The sequence below is a fragment of the Symphalangus syndactylus genome, chromosome 1 (genome assembly GCF_028878055.3).
Source record: "Symphalangus syndactylus isolate Jambi chromosome 1, NHGRI_mSymSyn1-v2.1_pri, whole genome shotgun sequence".
In the NCBI taxonomy this organism is placed as follows: Eukaryota; Metazoa; Chordata; class Mammalia; order Primates; family Hylobatidae; genus Symphalangus; species Symphalangus syndactylus.
The window spans coordinates 71,979,280-72,003,965 of record NC_072423.2 but is presented as its reverse complement, the minus strand read 5'-3'; the positions used below and the strand labels follow the sequence as shown (position 1 = coordinate 72,003,965).

Below are 24,686 nucleotides of genomic sequence, written 5' to 3'. Positions count from 1 at the left end.
TAAGGAGAAGAATCAGGATTTGATGTCTTGATTCTCACATGTATCGTTGGACAATCTATTTCAGTTCAACTGAAATTCATTACTGAGAAGTAGAAAATGAGAGTTGTTGCTGGTTTCAGCATACTTGAGTTAAGTCATGTTGCTTATTACAGAAGTTAACAGACACAAGAAATTTTTATCTCTTTATAAATTAAAGGAATAGCTATTTCGAGTGATTTTAGATAAGGAAGGGGCATAAAATATTTCAGTACCATATGAAAATAGGCTTAGGAACTATACCTGATATATGTTAAGTATTTGGTTGAGTCACTCTGAGTACACTGCTTGTCTTGTTGCTATGGTTACTGCTGCCTTATGGGGGTACACCGTGTATCATTTATGTCATGGACTTTATTTATTAGCACAGACAACTCTTTCTTCTATTATTTACATGGTTCTCCCTCGTTCATTATTTTTAAATGTTTTTCATTGTTGATTTGTTTTACTTTTTCAAATACTTTTTAGTTGATGCATTTTTTTCTTCACATTTTGACTGCCAAGTTTTCAGTGATTTTGATGTGCAAAAAAAGTCAGATTATAAAATAATCACAAAAAATTAATAAAGTAAACAACAAGTATTTAAAGAAACTAGAAACTAAAAAGAAAGAAGTTTCCTGAGTTTTTTAGATATAGCTATTTTGATGACATTTTTCTCTTTTATTTGCCTTTAGAAAGAGATAATTAAAAAATAAAAAACAATTTTCCCCAGTGGTGATAGATTGTTATACACTCTTGCCTAGTTTTTATTCTGTGATTATGAAAAACATACTTTTGGCCAGGCGCGATAGCCCATGCCTGTAATTGTAGCACTTTGGGAGCCCAAGGCAGGCAGATCACGATCACCTTAGGTCAGGAGTTTGAGATCAGCCTGGCCAACATGGCAAAAACCCATCTCTACTAAAAATACAAAAATTAGCTGGGCATGGTGGCATGCCCGTAATCCCAGATACTCGAGAGGCTGAGGCAGGAGAATCGCTTGAGCCTGGGAGGCAGAGGTTGCAGTGAGCCAATATTGTGCCACTGCACTCCAGCCTGGGCAAGAGAGCGAGATTCCATCTCAAAAAAAAAAAAGAAAGAAAAAGAAAGAAAAAAAGAAAAGAAAAATTAGCAGTGGCATCAAATGACTGTTTTCTTAATATGTTCACTATGATAGTAATACTGATAATAACAATCTGTTCATCTAGCAGTTTTCATTTATAAATTACTTTCATGTCTGTCCCATTTTTCCTCTGAAAGATTGTGGTTTCCATTTTACTGTTGAAGTGCTTGATGTGCAGAGCAGGTGATTTACCCAACGTCACGTCACACAGCTCATGAATGACAGAGTTGCAGCTTAGAGTGACCTCTGCAAATCCAGAGCTTTTTCCCCATGGCCTACCATTTCATCAGGACACCCACGGAGTTAACCGTGTGGTTTCATGGAAAGTGCCATTAGAAGTAGGGTTAGAGACTTGACTTTAAGCCCAGCCACAAACTCGCTTTGTGGCTGAGCCCTGGGAGTGGGCCTGAGTCTCCTTGCCTGTCGCATAGAGAGCCTTTCTCTACCTCTCAAAGCAGCTGAGTGGATAAGAAAGGGCATTAAAAATAAGGCACGCTATATATAAAGGTCTGACCAGCACTCAGACATTTCTCCATAAATTCATTGGAAGTAGACTAATAACAATTCAAAGGGAGCCTCCTCCCGGTGCCTCGTGCCCAGCAGGGGCCCATGTGGTGTGTGTGCTCAGGATGCAGTGACTTTCGCTTCCTGTCTGACTACTGCTGAGTTCTTGCTCAAACACAAAAGCAAACTTCTGCCGAAAGTTTGAGAATTTTTCTTTGTGCAGAATAGATTGGCATTGAAGTCCAAAGGCAAAAGCCATTTCAGTGTCTCTGACATGCTTGTTCTGTTTAATGACAGTGTCTTTTTTCTTAAGAAGAATGCCTTTCTGCTTGGCCAGAAATTTCTTCTTGGAAATGACAGAATCGCTGTCTCACTGTTAATGAATTTTACGGCCCAGATTCCTTTTAGTTTAATGAAATATGGACATATCAACCCAAAGCCATGCTTTAAAACAAAGTAGAGGAAACCACCACTCCCCCGAAACAGTGAGGCGTTTTCCGCCTGGCTGACCAGTGCACCTTTGAGGTCATCGCCTTATAGCCACTTGCATAGTGATTAGATTGTGGTTCACAGTTGATATTGGTATGCTTTAAAAATAAACACAAAGTCCCCGTATACAGAGAAGAGGCTGAGGACGAAAGCTTCGTCATCTGTGATTCATATACATATCATGAAGTATAGTGGAAGGATCCTTCCCTGGGGGTCTGAGAATTTGGATTCCAACTCAGTCACTGTTTCTCTGGCACTGGGCACCCCTTCCCCTGGACCACTGTCAGATGATGCTTTGCACTTGGCTAAATTACAGAGGTTTTTAATTGTTTCCTTATTATATTTTATATCAAAAGATGGTTTTTAAAATCACTTCTGTCAACATGAGGGTTGGAGAATAACAAGTTTTCAAAGTTGTAACTCTTGTTTGAGCGTTGTTTTCTGTTTAGCCTTAATATAAAAAACCTTTGCTGACCAAGCTGTCTAGATTGCCCCAGCAAAATCAATCAATCAATCAATCTGTGCCTTTAACATACTATCGAAGAAAACTTACTTTCAAATATATCTGGTCAGGTGAATGGTTCTTCCTCTTAAGGGTCAGGGCATAGAACCCTACACCTCTATCCCAGCCTTGACAAATTTTAAGCCTAGTGATTTTGAAGATAATGAGGTCTGAGCAAAGTGAACATGGTCATAATACCAGATGCCATTAACAATATAAATTAACCTGGGAATGAATGTCCAAAATATCAGAAATTTTCTTTGGGGGGCTTCGTGGTGCCAAAGGTTAAAATATCTTTAAACATCATGAACGTCTAGGAAATTCGTAAGAGAAGTTGGGATGGCTAAAATGGTTTCTCTTTCATATGTAACTCAGGATGATATAACTAGTCACTGAAAATAGGCATGAGATGCAATTTGACTTGCTTCTCCAAATGGACAGCGCTAAGGTATCTGTCATACCTTAGTATTAAGTCATACTGTCTCACAGATTCCTGAGGTTAAAGGTGCAATTCCTCTGAACGAGTCTTAAAACCAAGTGTTTTCAACTGTATTTTAGTGTCTTCCAGTGGATTCATGTGTAGTAACCTGTAAGTGAAGCAGAGGGAAGCTCAGCTTCATGGAAAGGGAAAAGAGCCTGAAGCCCAGTGGCGTGGTGCCGCCTCCCTGGCCATGCAGGGGCCTTGCGGCATTTCCACAGAACCGTGTCTGTGGTCCCAGCATCATTCACGGGTTCATCCAGCACATATTCTTTACATACCCAGCATTATTCTAGGCACAGGCCATACCACAGTAAATAACAGCAGCGCTGGTCTGAACTGTTGTGGAGCTCTGTGGCGAAGCGTTAATCTGAGGTTACAGCCGAGATAAGTGCCAGGCAAGTGCAGCACAGGGCTGGGAGGTCAGGGCCTGTCTCTGGGAAAGTGACATGGCCCAGATCCAAAGGATGAAGGGAATGAAGTGTCAGGGAAGGGGCGGCGGCAAGGGCAGAGGGCCTGGGAAGAAAAGAAGGATGTTTGCTAAGTGTTTCCATTCACTGGCAGTAAGAGTACTGAGTGTGCTAAACCCCTGAAGGGAGTATCTGATTTGATATTCTCACAGAGAGAGGAAACTAAGGTACAGGAATTGAATTTCATACCCCTGACTCCACACCTCAGGGATAGAGCCGGGGACTGAATCCAGGTCTTACTACAGAGCCTGTACTGGACTGCCACCCTGCATTGCCTCCTAATGTGAGCCAGTGGGCACTTTGGGGGACTTAAGTGACAGCAATGTATGAGACAGTCTGTTTGCCAAGAAAAAAAAATTGTGGCCATGCAGGCTGAGTCAGTTGTCTCAGTCCATCAGTTTTGCACCTAAGATCTACAGTGCTGTAAAGATGGAGTTTGGAGAGTCTTTAGTGGGGAAGATGTTATCACTAAGAATGGACAAACACACAAAAGCATTGAGAGACTTTATCTCCCAAGTAGGAAAGAAGCAGAGGGACTTGAAGAGCAACATCAGAAGAGAGGTGTTGTGTTTGCTAGCACCTGGCGAAAACAGGCAAAAAATGTCTTTTATACATTCTGAAGTATAGAACTTAACCCAAGCATGTCAATTAGACTTTGCGAAAGCATTTGCACGCCATGATTTTTTTCAGTCACTTTTCACATATTTAGTTCATCTGCCTTTATTGAACATATCATTTATGTGCCCACTAGACTGTGAACTTCCCATCAACTTAAAATAACAACAGAGGGAGACAAGCTCTCCAAAGAAAGCGTTTACTGGGGAATAGCAAGAGATTGTCATTAGGATACACATGCTGCGGTGGACCATAGGCGCAACCAGAGAAGCAAAGGAAGGCAAGGTTTTTAAAGGGGAAAGGAGGGCAGTTGCATTCGTTGTTTTGAAGCAACTATCCTTGGCTACGAGGATTAATAACAAGGGTGAGTCAGTCTATTAGTGAACAGGCTGTTAATGAGCAGGCATCCTCATAGAAGTAATCTTTGTGCAAGGTTGCAAGGGCCTTTGTGAAGGTTGTGGTGTTGGCAGTCTTTTGTGATAGTACCAGTTATCAGACAAATGTGCATGAGGGCCTTCCCTTCATGGCCTCCTGTATCCATTTCATTAGGATTGGGACATAAGCGACTCCATTTTGGTACCAGCAACTTTCACATTCTCATAAGCAGGAAATCTTCACTTATTTTCGCATCCTCTTAGTCTAACCCAGTTCCAGTCCTACAGTGGAAACTCAGTACTGAGTGAATTTTGTAGCATTTCTGAAACCAAGTCCCTTGCCTCTTTCTCTATGTTTATTGCCTTCACAAATTTATATTTTAGCTATGCAAGCAGATGCTTTACTAACACACCTAACTAGATTAGAAATTGTCTTACTGTCTTAGCATAGTGTATTGTGAAGAGCCAACACTAGCTGGAAATGCATGACACTCCTTCTACCATTTAAAAATAGAAAAACACAATGAACAAGGACTGGTTGATAATCACGTTTGTTTATTGGACTTGTTCTTCCAAATGATAAATTTGTTCTGGGAAATACAAATTAATGGGACGTACTGTTGGAATCCTCTGAATTGTGAATGTTTCTGCCTTGCCAACAAGTGTGCACTGTAGTTTAGGGATTTGCAGCGCTCCACTTGTATAGCACGATTTCGTCCCCTGCAGTATATTTTCCATTTTGTTGGCCTGTTCTTTCCCTAAGAACTAGCAGTGTTGGAATTCTTTATGTCCATTAGCCTACTAACGCACTGAGTCTTGAAACAAAATTCTCCACTATTTTTGCAAAGTAAGAAAAAGTGAGCCATTTGCAAAACGTAAATTCAGATTCTCTTTCTGTCCTCAGAAGATTAGATGGAAAAATACATAAGAATTGTGTAACTTGCCCTTTCAGCTGCAAAGGGCAAACAAGGATATTTGACCTTTATTTGCATTTGCTTAAATGTTTGAAGACTGATTATTTGTTATTCCACAAGAGGTGTAGAAGTGCAGTAAGCCCCACTGTTCACTGTAGCCAGCAACTGGCAGGGAGTAGGTACTGATTCATAGTTATTACAATCCAATATATTGCTTTATTAAAAGTTAGCGGTATATAAACTGTCATATTCTGAAAGTGTGTAACTAATTTGATACTGAAAAATGCTGAACATATTTGTATTGCTTTGTGATTCAGAAAGCACTCTGTAGACTTAACTTCAGAGCCATTGTTTTAACATCACTTTAAATTGTATTTATCCATGCCACCATGCCAGTTAATAGGAATTTCCAGTTCGTAGCATGCTATCAGTACCTATGTATATTCATAATTTAAAAATCAAAATATCAAAGAGAAAATGCTTATGAAGTCTATTTGAAGGAAATTTTTAGTCATTACTAAATGTTTCTCTAAGTTCTTACAAAGCCTTTGGAGCTGCCTCCAGTTGCTTTTCAAAAAACCCATTTCTAAAGTAGAAATGTTCTCACTGAACAATCGGTATTAGGGAAACTGCAAGGGAAACTCCTCAGAGCTCAATAGCCAAGACATACCATCAGTGTTGAATGAGACAGAGTCTCTACTCATGGGAAAGTTCACAAGACTCCTCTGGTGTTTTCTGTGATATCTGTTCCAGCCCCACAACGGCCACTTTCAGTTCTCCCCTACTATTAACGCTCATCCTGCCAAGCCAAAAATTCTTAAGGTAATGTAGTGAATGCCATGCTGAAAAATAGGCCCTTACGATGCCAGGGTCCATGAACACAGCTCACCACTCCGAGGAGGAAACCTTCCCTTAGCACAGGCACCACCTCCTCAGACAGCCCCACAAATCCAGGAAGGTGGTGGTTCCACCCAGGGCCACAGTCGCTGTCTCCACCACAGTCACAGAACACGTCTAATCCACTGGCGACATTTTGAAGAAAGGGCCGAATTCATCCACTGAATCTGTCCTACCAAGGAAAGCAAATCAAGCTTGCTGCCCTATTCTTTTCTTCTTTTTTATTTTTCTTTCTTTCTTTCTTTCTTTCTTTTTGTTTGAGACAGAGCCTTGCTGCGACGCCCAGGCTGGAATGCAATGGCATGATCTCAGCTCACTGCAACCTCCACCCCCCAAGTTCAAGCGATTCTACTGCCTCAGCCTCCTGAGTAGCTGGGATTACAGGCACGTGCCATCATGCCCAGTTAGTTTTTGTATTTTTAGTAGAGACGGTTTCACCATGTTGGCCAGGCTGGTCTCGAACTCCTGACCTCGGGTGATCCATCCACCACAGCCTCCGAAAGTGCTGGGATTATAGGCGTGAGCCACCGCGCCCAGCCTGCTGCCTTATTCTTGAATGGAGATATTCATGCAGACTGTCATGACCTCAGCAGCATCTCATTGCCCCAGAGTTGGCAGAATTTTAGTCAGGATCCTTCTGGACTGGCAACCAAATTAGCCTGGTGCTCTGTGTTCTGTTGACTAGCATACACTAAAGACACGGTGTGGAATACTAGCAAAAGGAGTTCTGCGGGATGTGCCTCTCTCAGGCTGAGAAGGTGTCCATGCATCAACATCACAGGCTCTTGCAGCCTAGCACTGATCTGGCGGCAGCTGCCACCAGCACCTCTCACATCTGCTTCCCCAGAGACCTGAGGCCAGAGAAAAACAGGATCACAAACTGTGTTGATACCACATGTCCAGAATTCTTCAGTATGTAGCACATTAAGAGTAGATCAATACACATTCTACAACAAAATTTGCTTCTTATTCTATTTTTCCCATTATGAGCTGGGAGGAAAAAAAAATTCCCCCCTTAGCTTTGTCTGTCTCTCTCCAGAACTCATTTCAGACCCATGCTATTTCCCTAAGTGAAGAAGAAAAGAAAATGCCATTAAAAAACAGAAGTCATACACTTCACAGCAGCAGCCCATGGAGCTAGTGAATTTTATTCAAGTAGCAAATATGAGAGCACACTGGAGCACACTGGTGTCAGATTATATTTGCATTTTGGAAAATATTAGGCATTGATTTTGTTGAGTCGCCCTAAATTATATACTTTAGAAATTATTGTGCACAGGTAATAATAGAGGGTATAACCATTTATAATGACTATGGAACTTTGCTCTTAAATTGTAAAAATTACACAGTGAATTTATTAATATTTTTATTATTATAAAGTCTACAAGGTTAATTGCTTTTCAGAATGGTGAATGTAACTAATTTTTACAGTTTCTATTTAAAGGAAAAGGATAAAGCTAAATCAGCCAGGATTTTATGTGGTCCTAAAGCGTTTCCCCAACATAGTGTGGGAGAGTATGAGGGGAGAACAGGATTTGGTGAGAAGTCAGATTATGCAAGTTCTTTATCCAGAGGAAAGTGATACAGATAATTAACTTTGTAGCCATTTTTTGACCCAGCGCCCTCCCATGTCACATCGTCACTATGTCACTTTATAATTTTTCTCTGAAAAAGTTTGGCCTGTTATTATGCCAAATTGAGTAGCATGAGTATTGTGGGTAATTTCTTACTTATAATATTCAACATCCTGTATTTACTGCCTTCCTGAACTCTCACCTGTGTTTTGCGATAGCATTTTGCTAGCTCACATCCTGATCAGTTAAAAATTTGTATTAACAAATAAAGAACATGAGAGAATTGCACAGGTGTGCTCTATGCAATTACCAATTGAGCTTTGTGTGCAGTTACTTTCCTTTTCCAAAATAATTTCAACTTTTATTTTCAATTCAAGCGTTACATGTACAGGTTTGTTATGTGGGTATATTACATGATGCTGAGGTTTGGGGTGTGAATAATCCCATCACTCAAGTAGTGAGCATAACACCCAACAGTTACTTTTTCAACCTTTGCCCCCTTTCCTCCCTCCTCCCTCTACTAGTTTCCAGTGTCTATTGTTGCCACCTTTATGTCCATGAGTAGGTGATATTTAGCTCCCACTTATAACCAAGTACATGCAGCATTTGATTTTCTGTTCTGGTGTTAATTCACTTAAGATAACGGCCTCCAGTTACATCCATGTTGCTGCAAAAGATATGATTTCATTTTTATGGCTTCGTAGTATTCCATGGTATATAGGTACCAGATATTCTTTATCCAATTCACTGTTGATGGGCACTTGTATATTTTCTATTGAGGAATGTCTGTTTATGCATTTTGCCTACTTTTTAATGGGGTTATTTGGTTTTTGCTTGTTGATTTGTTTAAGTTACTTATAGATTCTGGACATTAAACCTTTGTTGGATGCACAGTATGAGAATATTTTCTCCCATTCTGTAGGTTGTCTGTTTACTCTATTGATAATTTCTTTTGTTGTGCAGAAGCTCCTTAGTTTAATTAGGTCCCACTTGTCAGATTTTGTTTTTGTTGCAATTGCTTTTTAGTCAAATTCAAGGCCAATATTCAGAAAATGGTGTTTCCTAGGTCTTCTTCTAGGTTTCTTTTCTATTTTGTCTTTTTTTTTCTTTTGTTTGGAGAATGGGGTCTTCCTATGTTGCCCAGGCAAGTCTCAGACTCCTGGGCTCAAGCTATCCCCCCACCTCTGCCTCCCTAAGTGCTGGAATTACATGTGTGAACCACCATGCTGAGGTTTTACATTTAAATCTTTAATCCATCTTGAGTTAATTTTTGCATATGGTGAAATGCGGTGGTCTAGTTTCATTCTGCATATGGCTAGTCAGCTATCCCAGCTTTATTGAATGAAGTGTTTTCCCCATTGCTTGTTTCTGTTCACTTTGTTGAAGATCACATGGCTGGAGGTGTACAGCTTTATGTTTGGGTTCTTTATTCTATTCCATTGGTCTATGTGTCTGTTTTTGTACCAGTTCCATACCATGCTGTTTTTTTTTGTTGTTGTTGTTTTGTTTTTTGAGATGGAGTCTTACTCTGTTGCCCAGGCTGGAGCGCAGTGGTGTGATCTGGCTCACTGCAACCTCCACCTCCTGGGTTCAAGCAATTCTCCCACCTTAGTGTCCCTAGTAGCTGGAATTACAGGTGCCCGCCACACACCCAGCTTATTTTTAGTAGAGACAGGGTTTCATCATGTTGGCCAGGCTAGTCTTGAACTCCCGACCTTAAGTGTTGAACTCCCGACCCACATTGCTGGGATGACAGATGTGAGCCACCATGCCCAGCCAATGGTATTTTGATTACTGTTGCCTTATAGTATAGTTTGAAGTTGGGTAGTGTGATGCCTCCAACTTTGTTCTTTTTGCGTAAGGGTCCTCTGACTATTTGGGCTATTTTTGGTTCCAAATGCATTTCAGAATTATATTTTTTAATTCTGTGAAAAATGACATTAGTAGTTTGCTAGGGATAGTATTGAATCTGTAAATTGCCTGGGGCAGTATGGCCATTTTAATGATACTAATTTTTCCAATTCATGAACACGGAATGTTTTTCCAGTTGTTTATGTCATGTATGATTTCCCTCAGCAGTGTTTTGTAGTTCTTTGTAGAGATCTTTCACCTCCTAGGTACTCCTAGCTATTTTATTTTTATTGTAGCTATTGGAAATGATTTGGCTCTTAGCTTGAATATTATTGATGTGTACAAACGCTACTGATTTTGTACATTGGTTTTTGTATCCTGAAATTTTATTGAAGTTGTTTACCAGTTCTAGAAGGCTTTTGGTAGAGTCTTTAGGGTTTTCTAGGTGTAGAATCATATTGTCAGCAAAGAGAGATAATTTAACTTCTTCTTTTCCTATTTGGATGCCTTTTGTTTCTTTCTCTTGCCTGATTGCTCTGGCTAGGACTTCCAGTACTATGTTAAATAGGAGTGGTGAGAGTGGGCATCTTTGTCTTGTTCCAGTTCTCAAGGGGAATGCTTCCAGCTTCCAGCTTTCGCCCATTCGGATGTTGGCTGTGGGTTTGTCACAGATGGCTTTTATTTTTTTTTTTTTTTTTTTTTTTTTGAGACGGAGTCTTGCTCTGTCGCCCAGGCTGGAGTGCAGTGGCGCAATCTCGGCTCACTGCAAGCTCCGCCTCCCGGGTTCACGCCATTCTCCTGCCTCAGCCTCTCCGAGTAGCTGGGACTACAGGCGCCCGCCACCACGCCCGGCTAATTTTTTGTATTTTTTTTTAGTAGAGACGGGGTTTCACCGTGGTCTCGATCTCCTGACCTCGTGATCCGCCTGCCTCGGCCTCCCAAAGTGCTGGGATTACAAGCGTGAGCCACCGCGCCCGGCCGGCTTTTATTATTTTGAGGTATTTTCCTTTGATGACTAGTCTGTTGAGGGTTTTTAACATGAAAGGATGTTGGATTTTATCAAAGACTTTTTCTGCATTTATTGAGGTGATCATATGATTTTTGTTTTTAATTCTGTTTATGCTGTGAATCACATTTATTGATTTGCATTTGTTGAACCAACCTTGCATCCCAGGAATGAGGCCTACTTGATTCTGGTGAATTAACTTTTTGATGTATTGCTGGATTCAGTTTGCTAGTATTTTACTGAGGATTTTTGTGTCTATATTTATCAGAGATATTGGCCTGAAATCTTTTTTTCATTGTGTTTTTGCCAGATTTTGGTATCAGGGTGATGCTGGCTGTGTAGAATCAGTTAGGGAAGAGTCAGTCTCTCCTCCTCAATTTTTCGGAATCACTTCTGTAGGATTGGTACTAGCTCTTCTTTGTACATTTGGTAGAATTTGGCTGTGAATCCATCTTCTCCAGGGCTTTTTTTGGTTGGTAAGGTTTTTATTACCAGTTCAATTTTGGGACTAAAGGTTGGTCTGTTTAAGGTTTCAATTTCTTCCTGATTCAATCTGGGGAGGTTGTTTCCAGGAATATATCAATTTCCCCTAGATTTTCTAGATTGTGTGCATAGAAATGTTCATAATAGTCTCTGAGGATTTTTTGTATTTCTGTGGGATTGGTTGTAGTGTCATCTATGTCATTTCTCATTGGGCTTATTTGGATTTTCTCTGTTTCTTTGTTAATGTAGCTAGCTGTTTATCAATCTTGTTTATCTGTTCAAATAACTAACTTTTGGATTTGTTGATTCTTTGTATGTGTATTTGGGTCTAAATTTTTTTCAGTTCTGCTCTGATTTTAGTCAATTCTTTTCTTCTGCTAGTTTTGGGGTTAGTTTATTCTTGTTTTTCTAGTTCCTCTAGATGTGATATTAGATTGTTAGTTTGAGATCTTGCTAACTTTTTGAGGTAAGTATTTATGTCATAAACTTTTCTCTTCACAGTGCTTGTGCTGCCTCCCAGAGCTTTGGGTATGTTGTGTCTCTGTTTTCATTTATTTCAAAGACATTTTTTACTTCTGCCTTAGTTTTGTTATTTACCTAAAAGTCATTCAGGAGCAAGTTTTCTAATTTCCATGTAATGTGTGGTTTGGGGAGATCTTGGTATTGATTTCTATTTTAATTCCACTGTTGTCTGAGAGTATGGTCGGTATGATTATTATTTTTTAAAAAATTTATTGAGACTTGCTTTATGGCCAATCATGTAGTTTATCTTGGAATGTGTTCCATGTGCAAATGAGAATAATGCATATTCTGTTTTGATTGGTGGAGTATTCTGTAGATGCCTATTAGGTCTACTTGGTCAAGTATCAAATTCAAGTCCAGAATTTATTTGTTAGTTTTCTGCCTTGATGATCTAATGCTGTCAGTGGCATGTTAAAGTCCTCCAGTACTGTTGTGGGATGGTGTAAGTCTTTCTGTAGGTCTAGAAGTAGTTGTTTTATGAATCTGGGTGCCCCAGTGTTGGGTGCATATGTGTTTAGGATAGCTAAGTCTTCTTGTTGACGTGAACTCTTTATCATTATGTGATACTTTGCCATCCACTTTTTTTTTTTTTAACTGTTGTTGGTTTAAAGTCTGTTTTATCTAATATGGGAATAACAACCTCTGCTATTCTTATATTATTTTTGTTTTCTGCTTGCATGATAGATCTTTCTCCACCTCTTTACTTTGATTCTGTAGGTGTCATTATGTGTCAGATGGGCTCTTGAAGACAGCAGATGGAATTACCATGTTTCTTTATCCAATTTGCAACTCCGTGCCTTTTAAGTGGAGAGTTTTAGACTATTTGCATTCAGGGTTAATATTGATATATGAGATTTTGATCCTACTGCGAAGTTGTTAGCTGGTTGCTTTGTAGTTCCTATTGTGTGGTTGCTTTTTAGGGTCTATGGGCTATGTACATAAGTGTGTTTTTGTGATAGAAGATATTGTTCTTTAATTTCCATGTGTAGGCTTCTGATGTAGTTTGGCTGTGTCCCTACTCAAATCTCATCTTGAATACCCACATGTTGTGGAAGGGACCCAGTGGGAGGTGACTGAGTCATGGGGTCAGGTCTTTCCTATGCTGTTCTCACGATGGTAAGTGAGTCTCATGAGATCTAATGGTTTTAAAAATGGGAGCTTCCCTGCACAAACCGTCTTTGCCGGCTGCCATCCACGTAAGATGTGACTTGCTCCTCCTTGCCTTCCACCATGATTATGAGGCCTCCCCAGCCATGTGGAACTGTAAGTCCAATAAACTTCTTTCTTTTGTAAATTGCCCAGTCTCAGGTATGTCCATATCAGTCACATGGAAATGGATTAATACACCTTCCTTAAGGATCTCTTGTAAGGCTGGTCTAGAGGCAACAAATTCCTTAGCAGTTGCTTATATGGAAAAGATTTTATTTCTTCTTTGCCTTTGAAGCTTAGTTTGGTGAGATATGAAATTCTTGGTTGAAATATCTTTTACTTAAGAGGGCTGAAAGTAGGCTCCCAATCCCTCTTAGCTCATAAGGTTTCTGCTGAAAGTTCTGCTGTTAGCCTGATGGGGTTCCCTCTGTATATGATCTGGTGCAAAGTTACTTTTCTGAAACTGTACTTTAATACAAACTACAAAGCCACTATTGTTTTTGCTCTCTTCTTTTCCAAGCACTAGTCAGAAAAATGGAGAAAGGAAGGAAAAGAAGGATGCAAGGCTTATGAGCTATAGTGGTGGTTGTCAGCTAGAACTATTGTCCACCAGCAGGTGGCCTGAGGGCTTATTAAGACCCTTAGTAAGTCTTCTGGGGAGATGTAAAGTAAATGCATAGGAAAATAGATTGTGGAGAGTTGAACTGGAAAAAATAGTTTAGTTATTTGAAAGCAAAATTCTATGGTCTTTAGGTTCAAAAGTTACTCTTCTAATAAACCACTTAAGGATGGGAAGAAGACATGGTGAAGGCAGGGCAGACCTCTTCTGTGCTAGGCTTCATGGTGCTTATTCCCACAGCTCTCCAAGATGACTTATATTTTTTTCTTCCCCTCCTCCTCTTCCTCTTTTTCTTCCTTGTCCCCTTCCTGTTTTCCTCTTTCTTTTTCTTTTCTTTTAACCATGGAGAAATTGCAGTGCAGAGAGTGTAGATAACCTTCATAGGCCCACACAACTCATGGCTGGCTACTGGCACCAACACCTCTACTTCTCATTCACCATGGAAGCCAGCATGTTGGCTAGTGTCCTGTTTGGCAGCAGAGGCTGGAGTCTCCAATGTTAGTTAACTCTACTTGAGAAACACCTTCTTATATGCCAGTTTGAGACAAAAAAAGACATAGATAGGGCAATTCCCCACCACATCCGTTTGTGACCATGGCATGAACACAGACTCAAATGAAAGATGTGTATTTTCATCATAGGGTAATGAATCGTCGAAGTGTTTTCACTTTGCTTCAGAGAACTGGTGCTGTATATCAATATTAATGTTCTTTTAGCACATTTTTATACAGATTATTCCTAAAGCAGTCATCTGAGCACCTATATTCCAAACACAATTCAGAATCTTGCCTACTCCCAAGGTCCCCTAAAAACAAAAGTAGTTATCCCTTACTAATGCTCTTGAGAAGACATTCATATTTAAACTTTGATTCAATGAATGTACATTATAAAATAATGAACCTACTAAAGGATCCTTTTACTCAAGCCTTTTGCTCAGCCATTCAACATACATTTTACGGAGCAAGTACCCTGTGTGCAACGCTGAATTTCAGACAGTCAACAAAACTGTAGTGAAGTCAAAGGAAAGAAATACAGAAGTGAATGTTTTTTTAGTGGAAAAGCTTTGGAAAATCCTAGTCATTAGAAATGAGATTTAAAAAGTCATTTTCCTATAATTTAACTCAAAAACGTAGATCTCTATTTGCATTGTGGTTAAGAGCACAAGTATTGGAGCTCATTCATTCATTTATTTAATAAACATTTCTAGATAATCTACTACTTATTAAGTACTGTGTTAGGCATTGGGGTACATTGCTTACCCAAACCAGGTATCAAACCTGTCTTCACTGAATCTTACATTCTAGTGGGGCAGATAGATTAATCGAATGACTGTATTGAAAGACGTCAACCTGCACCTGTGGCAGTGCTATAATGAAGATTGCATAGGAGGCTCTTAAGAGCCTATTTATTCCAAAGATATTTAATATAATTGAGGAATTGAGATGAAATTGCTGGAGGAAGTGATATCTGATCTAAGATATAAGGGATGAGCAGAAGGTGATGAGGCCTGGGGAGGGAAGAAAGAGCCTAGCACGGAGAGCAGCATGCATGGCCTGTCAAGGTGAACAGTAGAATCCCAGGCCTGGAATACTGGCTGTGGGGAGAGAGTGAGTGGCTGTGAGGAGAGCAAGTCTCAAGTTGAACCGAGACGGGGAGAGTCTGGCCTTTGTTCTGAATACAGTGGTGAGGCATCCACAAGTTTAAAGCAGGGAGAGTAAATGATCAGGGAGTGGACAGAACAGATACACATTGATCAGCTAGAAACCCACTGAAGTGTCCTAGGATGGAGGTAATGATGCTCAGACTTGTGCAGTGGTATAGAAAAGATGAAAAGGATACATTCAAGATGTATTTCAGAGGTGAGCATCAACAGGACTTGGATAATGGGGGTGTGAGACAGGAAGTATTAAGGATGCCTTGGACAACTGAATAGATAGGGGTGCTTTTCACTAAGATAAGGAAGCTTGAAAAGGATTAGGTTTGGGATTTGGAGACAGCAGGAGAAGGGATGAGAATATTGAGTTACGTCTTAATATGTACCATTTTGAGTCCTTTGAGAAAGCGAAGAGGAAATGTCAAGTAGCAAGGATATGGGTCAGAACCTCCGAAGTGAGGTTTGAGCGGGAGATTAACATTTGTGGATAGTGTGCACAGAGGTGGCAGTTGAACTCCTGCATCTGGATGTGATTGCTTAGCAAAAGTGTGTTCCAGAAAGGCCTAGACCTAAGACCTGAGAGATTAACACTCAAAGGCTTGGCCAAAGGAGGAAGAGTTTGACTGGAAAGGCAGGAGGAGAGGCAAAGGCCACTGTTTCCCAAGTACCAAGAGAAAAAGTTAGAGGAAAAAGAGGTCTCAGTACTGGACAATGCTGAGGGCTCACGTGGGACAGAAAACACATCGTGTTGGATTGAATAACATTGAGGTCATTGGGGACACTAGTGAAAGCTGTGGCGGAGTCATGGGTCAGATTGAGTGATTGAGGGTGAAGTAGGTGGGAGGTATGGAAGTGGCTGAGAAGTTCAGGGGAGAGAGGGTGAGGACTGGAGGCAGATGTGGATTTACGTGCTTGGTGTGTGTGTGTCTATGTGTCTATACGTGTGCACGTATGTGTGTGTGTTTTGCAAGTGAGGGCACTTAGGAGTGTTCCAGTGTCAATGGGAAGGATCCTGGTGAGAAGGAGAGGTTGAACTTACCCAAGACAGAAGGGTTATTGAGGTCATAAGGTTTCTGAGACAACTCAAGAGATGGGATTAACCTGGGGTGGGAGGAGGAACGGCTTCTGTAAACTTTGAATTAGTGAGGTATCTCACTTTGGTGGCTTCTATTTTCTCTGTAAAGCATGAGGCCACATCCTCTGTGGGGAGGGCTTGGGGAGGTATGGCAGTTGGGGAAACCTGTATGGGAATACTGAAGGAAGTGGAAGTTTGAAATGGTTCACAGATGGCTGGGCGGTAGTTCATGCCCATAATCTCACCACTTTGGGAGGCCAAGGCAGGAGGATCACTTGAAGCCAAGAGTTCAAGACCAGCCTGGGCAACATAGTGAGTCCCCCATACATACAAAAAAAAATTAGCCAGGCATGGTGGCACACACCTATAGTCCCAGCTACTCAGGAGGTTGAGATGGGAAGATTACTTGAGCCTGGGAGGTTGAGGCTGCAATAAGCCACAGTCGTGCCATTGAACTCCAGCCTAGGCAACAGGGTGAGACCCCATCTAAAAAAAAATAAAAGAAGAATGAAACAGTCCACCGGGCGCATAGAAAAGCATGTAAACCAAAGCAAGGGTATAGCATGGCTGCGAGTGCTGGACCTCTCTGAGCTTGGTGAGCAGGAACCATTGGTGGACACATTCTGCCTTCATGACAGCCTATGCACGCACAGGAAAAGCAGGTAGTGAGGCTCTTCCAGACTGCCATTTTGGCCAAATGATTACAAAGAAAAGATAGAGCAATAAGGGGATGTGGAGCATTTGCAAGACAAAAAAAAAAAAAAAAAAAAAAAAAAAAAGTCAATTTCAGCCTAAGCTGAAGAAAAGGACAATGAAGAAAGAAGATTAATAGGTTGGAAAAACTGGGCAGGGGGGCAATCCACTGAAGACCCCAATGGGTGCTCACCTGTTGGAAGCGAGTTGGTGAAGAGGAGATGGCAGATGTGGTGGGCATGGCCTGAGAGTCACTCTGCAGCGTGCTGACCTGGGCAGTAAGGTAAATCCAGAAGCGGCTGGCTCCACAGCTGCAGACCCAATGGCAGGGATCTCCTGGTTCCACCACTGATAGATGGCATGTACCAGGCAGTCCACCCCCATCTCCAGACCTTAGTGTCCTTGCTGAGATTTGGGGCCAGCCATGCATCTTTTCAGGTTGGGAGGATTGAATAAGGTGATAGAGGTGAAACAGCACAACCCCTGACTCCTGACTGGGAATCTGTCAAAAGTGTCAGCCACTGCTATTTCTTTGTTGTGACACATTTTCTAAACAGATCACAAGTTTTGCTGTTGTTCTTGTTTTACTTTTTTAAATTCTATGAATCAAGGCAAAAAACAACTCAAATTTTATAGAAATTATGTGATTTGTAAATATATTATTATATTGACTTAATCTCTTCCCCTGTGACCCTACAACTGAGAGTGGAGAGCAGAAGGCCAGCCGTGGGAATGGCAGGATAAGGGTTGAGTGGATCCAAGAATAGGATGGTTTAGGGGCTTGCCACCTTCAGGTGTCTCTCTTTTTCAGACTAGGACTAATGTAGGTTCTTTTCATAAACCTTGAGATGGAAGTTTCAGGCCCTGAGCGACTTAAGCCACTCAAAGGACTCTTTGTCTCAAAAGAGATGTGAGTAAAAAGTTTACTCATTTAGGTTTATATACTTGTCTATCACCCACACTTAATAGAGATGGGACTGAATTATATTTATCTTTGTATATACAGACCCATGGTAGGTACTCAATAATTGTTTGCAGTATGGAGTAGACGGTAATTAGTAAAGTTTTTGGTTCTGTAATGGATTGGTGCAGGATATCTCTATCCCAACGCTATAGACATTTTGGGTCAGATAATTCTTAATTATTGGAACAGGATATATGGCAGCATCCCTGGCTTCTACCCACTAGATGCCAGAGGCAACCCTCCCACCCCAAGATGTGACAACCAAAAGTGCTTCTGGATATTGCTGAATATCTCCAGGATGAAGGGGACAAAATTGCCTCTGGTTGAAAGACCACTGGTTTAGAGGAAATCTTTAATGTGATCTCTTGTGTTGAATTTTTAAAAGTTTATTTGTTTATTTGCACAGGAAAAAAAAATGAACTACAATTCAAAATACCTTGCAGGGTATATTTCTGAGAAGTAAGATTCCAAGTATTTTTAATTTCTTTCTATATTCTTCTGGCCTTTTGAAATTTCTCATGTTTCCTACTGTACATGCGTTACTCTTATAAGTTGAAAGGGAGAGAATGGAAAAAGTTTAATATTTGAAAATGATTTTTTGAAAATACATAACTTTTCCTGCTATCCTGACATTCTCGATAATCATATTACTTAAGCTAATGAACATTGTGTTATTTTTATTATTGTAAGTTTTGTTTCATTATCTAATTTTTCAGATACTTTTATTTATTTTAGTATTTCAATCAGCAGTATCATAATCAACTATTAATTCTAGTTCTAGATATTGGTACAAACTCATTGGTTAGCCAGGCACTGGAATTTAGTTTCAAAGACACTTGACCCTTTTCTAGAAAGGAGGAAGCTTACCCAGCATGAAGCGACTTTGAGATAACCACACTTGTCAAGTGTCACTGTGAGAGGCTTAGGGCCCAGGAAACAGGAAGGAAGAGGGTATGTGTGTATGTGTGTGCATAATGTATTAATAAATTCACTGGCATACTTAGTTTTTAAAATATCAGTCAACTAAGAGAATCTGCAAAACTCCAAATAAGAGAAATATTCAAAAGAAAGGATCTAGGGCACTCTTTCCTTACCCTTTCATTTGCATGGGCTTAAACTGGGGGAAACTCAAAAAGTGAAGGCTTTTTTTTTTTTTTTTTTTTAGCACAGACATTCAGAAAGGGATTGGGGTGAATAGTCCTTAGAGAATATGTGGGAAGATAAAGAGCTGACCCTAGCATTAAAATGTGGGTGGAGCAGAGTATTTTCTTTTTAAAAGCAGAGAAAATTTTCTTATTTTTCCTTCAGTGTTTTAATCACAGGCAATCTTAGATAGCAACTGTATTACTCAGCTCAGGCTGCCAAGACAGAATACCACAGTCTGGGTGGCTTTAACAACAGAAATTTACTTTTCACGGTTATGGAGGCTAGAATTTCAAAATCACAGTTTGGGGAGGGTAGGTTTGATTCTGGGCCTCTTCTCTTGGCTTGTAGACTACTACCATCTGTCTGTGTGCTCCTGTGACCTCTTCTTTGTATGTGTATGCATGGGGCTGGGGGAGGGAGGGTTGGGGAAGAGGAAGGAAGGGAGGTTGGGGGAGAGAGAAAGAAAGAGAGAGAGTAGGTGCTCTCTGGTGTCTTTTCTTATAGGGCACTAATCCCATCATGAGGGACCCACCCTTATGACCCCATATAACCCTAATTTCCATCCCAAATCCTCATCTCCAAAAACCACAGGGGGTTAAGATTTCACCATATGAATTTTGGGGGAACACAGACATTCAATCCACAATACCTAATTAATGATAACATGCAAAAATGGGTGACAAAATTGCTCATTATTTATGAGGAAAGACTGTCAAAAGTTCTCTCTTGAATAATATTTGTAGTTGAGTGGAATGTAGGCATTTTTGTTGTTGTTGTTTTTGATTTCTCTTAGATGCCTCCTCATATTGCTGCACTGTACTTCTTAATAGAAGTGCCACTCTCCCCCATCAATGTTGCTGTCTTTTACTAGGATCACCAAGTCAGGTTAACAGTCAAAAAATGATCCAGAGGCCAGGCACGGTGGCTCATGCCTGTAATCCCAGCACTTTGGGAGGCCGAGGTGGGTGGATCATGAGGTCAGGAGATCGAGACCATCCTGGCTAACACGGTGAAACCCCGTCTCTACTAAAAAATCCAAAAAAGTTAGCCTGTCGTGGTGGCGGGCGCCTGTAGTCCCAGCTACTTGGGAGACTGAGGCAGGAGAATGGCATGAACCTGGGAAGTGGAGCTTGCAGTGAGCCGAGATTGCATCAGTGCACTCCAGCCTGGATGACAGAGTGAGACTCTGTCTCAAAAAAAAAAAAAAAAAAAAAAATAGATCCAGAAATTGATTTCTAGTATCCTCTGGAATTTTTTGCTGGTATCTCTGTTAAAAATATGTCTAGGTAAGTTATTTTACCTGCATCAATATTGATTAAATCTCATTGTGACATAAATATTCAATCAGTATCCCTGCCCTTCTCTCTATGTCATTGAACTAGAACATTACACAGATACTTCCCAGTCCTTCATTATCCACTTATCTTAACCTGTTCCAAAGTGTGTATTCTTCTGTCTGTGGGAGCAAGAGTTATTTCACCCCCTTATCCTCTCTCCAAGTTATCCTGTCAACTTCTTTCTTCCCAGTGCCAATTACTCATCAGGAGCCTACTCCTCCTTTTATTTCCCTGTTCAGAGCAACCAGCACTTTAATACATTAGCTAAACATCTAAATATTCCCTAATATTTATTATTAAGCCTCCCCTATATGATTTCAAATGTCATTATGCAGAAGAACAGAGTAAAATTTTTTAAACCATAATCCTTTAAGCCTGTGTTAACAGAGGCTACAGTTGGTTGCAGTTGTGTTGGCTACAGTTACAGATTTGTGTTCTACCAGTTATCTGTTCGCATACTGAAGCAGAATACTTCACCTGCTAATAGATGTCAAGCTAATTTAACCTGAGATTTACAGAAATCAAATTTCTAGTCTTCCAAGGGAAGTGCCCTGCCCAAATTTCCATGTAGAGCATGGTGGCCTTTTTTAATGAATTTCTCCACTGCAAGAATGAGATGCTTCTTGGGAGAAGATTCTGGAAGATACTGGGGTAGGAATCACTAGGAATCCTTCTCCCTTTGTAGACAATAACTGCACTGGCAGAATCTGTTTGATGCAATTGTTTTGGAACTCTAGAGTCTTGGAGTCTATCAAAGCCTTGCAACTTCCAGAGAAAGGCTTGCTTGGACAATAAATAGTGATTAACATGGTAAACTGCAGTTACTTTCAGTCATTCCACCTCTGATCTCAGCACAGTAGTAGTTACCCATTTCACACTCCCACCCCTGTGGCAGGCAGGTATGCATGTGTTCCTGGAGCAGCTTACACACTGCTTGTGGGAGCAAGGGTGGGCAAAAAGGATCTTGTCCTCCAAATGTCAGGGATCTGTGCTCTGACTGCTTGCTGATTGCTGCTTCCGATCACAGAAGTGCAAAAAAGTGGTGAGCATTGTTGTCGCATCTCCCCTGATTGTTGCAAGCCCCACCAGCTGAAATGACTCAGGGAATATAAAAAGCCAATGCACTTTTATTTTTTACCCCCTTCCCCTCATTTTTCTCTTTTCTTCTTTTGGGACCAGACATTAAAGGCTAAAACATCCAAAAGCAACCATATGTATGGAGAAGTTAGAAAATGACTATGTATGGCCCGGGAAAGGTGCAGGCCCATGAAAGACCTAAGGAGACCTTATATTTATACCTCAGGCTAATCCTTGGCACAGAGACAGCCTACAACAATCAAACAACAACAATTTTAAATATAAAAAGTTAGCAAACTCGGGGAAAGAATCTGATTTCCAGAGTCACTGCATTATTAGATTTAAATGCTCAGTTTTCAATAAGTAATCACAAAGCTTACAAGAAACAGGAAAGTTTGGCTCATTCAAATGAATAAAAATAAGTCAATAAGAAATGTGCCTGAAAAAGAACCTGATGAGATTTCTACCAAAGACTTTAAAGCAACTGTCTTAAAGATGTTCAAAGTAAGGGAAGATGTAGAGAAACTCAAGAGAACAATGTATTAACAAAATGGAAATATCAATAGAGAAATAGAAAACCTAAAAAGAAACCAAAAAGAAATTTTGAAGCTGAAAAGCACAATAGCTGAAGTGAAAATTTTACTAGAGGGATTCAAAGGGAGATTTGAGCAGGAAAAAAAAAACAGAATCAGCAAACTTGAAGATAGGATAGTAGAAATTATTGAGTCTGAGATTCAGCTTATGCATTGTGAGAATTTCAGAGGATGAAAGAGAGAAAGGGGTATAGAGAATGTTTAAAGAAATAATTGCTGAGAATTTCCAAAATTAGTAAAAGACATGAATATAAACATCCAAGAAGCTCAACAAACTCTAAGATAAACTCAGAGATCCAAACTGAAACACTAATCATACTTTCAAAAGACAGAGAATGTTGAAAGCTGCAAGAAAGAGGCATCACATACAAGGGATCCTTAAGCTTATCCTCAAATTTCTCGTCAGAAACCTTGGTGGCCAGAGATAATGGGCCAATATTCAGTACTAAAAAAACCAAAGATACTGTCCACCAAGAATTCTTCATCCAGAAATATCATCCTTTAAAAGTGTGGGAGAAATTAAGACATTCCCTTATAAACAAAACTGAGGGAGTTCATAACCACCAGACCTGCCCTGTAAGAAATGCTCAAAGAAGTCCTGCACATTGAAATGAAAAGACACTAGAGAGTGATTCAAAGCCATGTGAAGAAATAAAGATCTCAATAAAGGTAAATACCTTAAACAACTATAATAGCTAGTCTTAGTATAACAATGGTTTGTAACTCCATATTTTTTTGCAACTTAACAGACTATGCATTTAAAATAATTAGTTTATGGCTTGGGGTGTACAGTGTATAAAGATATCATTTTGGGACATCAACAACCAAAAAGAGTTTTTCTGTGCCATTGAACTTAAGCTGGTATAAATTTAAATTAAAGTGCTGTAACTTTAGTAATCCTATAGCAACCACAAAGAAAACAGCTATAGAGTATACACAAAAGAAAGTGGAAAAGGATTTTTTGTAACATTTCATTACAAAAACTCAACTAAACATTAATGAGAGTAATATAGGAAGTAGGAAAACAAAACTAATGTAATTGTAATTAAAAGTAATGTAATTGTAATTACATGTAATGTAATTGTAATGCAATTGTAAGGCACATGAAAAACTAATAGCAAGATGATGTAAGTCTCTATCATTAATTATTTTAGATGTAAACAGATTAAACTCCAATCAAAAGACAGAGGTTGGCAGAATAGGTTTAAAAAAAAAAAAAGAGATCCAACTATATGCTGTCCTCAAAAGACTCACTTTAGATCCAAAGACACAAGAGATTAAAAATAAAAAGATGGAAAAGGTATTTCATGCAAATAGTTACCAAAAGAGAGCAGAGGTAGCTATGCTAATACCAGAAGAAAATAGATCATAAAATGTTACAATAGGCAAAGACATTATATATTAATAAAATATTTAATACCACAAAAGGATATAACAATTATAAACATTTGTGCACCTAATAACAGACCATCAAAATATATAAAACAAAAACTGAAAGAACGGAAGGGAGAAGTAGACAGTTATATGATAATAATGGATGGAACAATCACACATACATAAGGAAACAGAGGACTTAACACAATGAAGCAGCTATCTAACAGATACATACAGGACACTACCCAACAGCAGCATACAGTCTTCTTAAGTGCACAAGAAACATTCTCCAGGACAAAACATAGGTTAGGCCACAAATTAAGTCAAAATGAGGCATATACATACAACGGAATATTATTCAGCCTAACAAAGGAAGACAATTTGCACATATGCTACAAAATGGATGAACTGTGAGATGAAATAAGCCAGTAACGAAAAGACAAATACTCTATGATTCCACTCATATGAGGTACTTATAATAGTCAAAATCATAGAGACAGAAAGTAGAGTGGGGCTTGCCAGGGCTGGGAGGAGGGGAGAATGGAGAGTTGTTTACTGGATCAGAGTTTGAGTTTAACATGTTGAAGAGTTCTAGAGATAGATGGCAGTGATGGTTGCATAACATTATGGATGCATTTAATACCACTGAACTATACACTTAAAATGGTTAAGATAGTAAATATTGTGTGTATTTTACCACAATAAAAAAAAAAAACAGTATAAAAAACAAGTCAACAGTACAGTACAAAGGACTGCATGTGCTGATTACCAGCCCCCACAATCACAACCCGTGGTCAGTTCTGCCCCCCCCGACCTGTATTATTTTGATGCAGATTGTGTGTGTGTGTGTGGAACATATTTCATGAAAACACAGATTCCATTCAGTGATGTAAAACAGCACATCACAAAGCTGTTTTGCACGTAACTTGTTGTTAGTTCCTTTTTTTCTTAAATTTAAGGCCAGGTGCGGTGTCTCGTGCCTGTAATCCCAGCACTTTGGGAGGCCGAGGCAGGCAGATCACGAGATCAGGAGATCAAGACCATCCTGGCCAACACAGTGAAACCCCGTCTCTACCAAAAATACAAAATATTAGCCAGGCGTGGTGGTGGGTGCCTATAGTCCCACCAACTGCGGAAGCTGAGGCAGGAGAATTGCTATTGCTTGAACCCAGGAGGCAGAGATTACAA

The 24,686-nt window shown here is 39.9% G+C and overlaps 1 protein-coding gene across 18 annotated transcripts in view; it reads left to right on the top strand.

The window, feature by feature from the left end:
- L3MBTL4 (L3MBTL histone methyl-lysine binding protein 4) overlaps positions 1-24,686 on the top strand; it is a 474,605-nt gene that overhangs the window by 367,324 nt on the left and 82,595 nt on the right. The gene's annotated exons all lie outside the window — the stretch shown is intronic.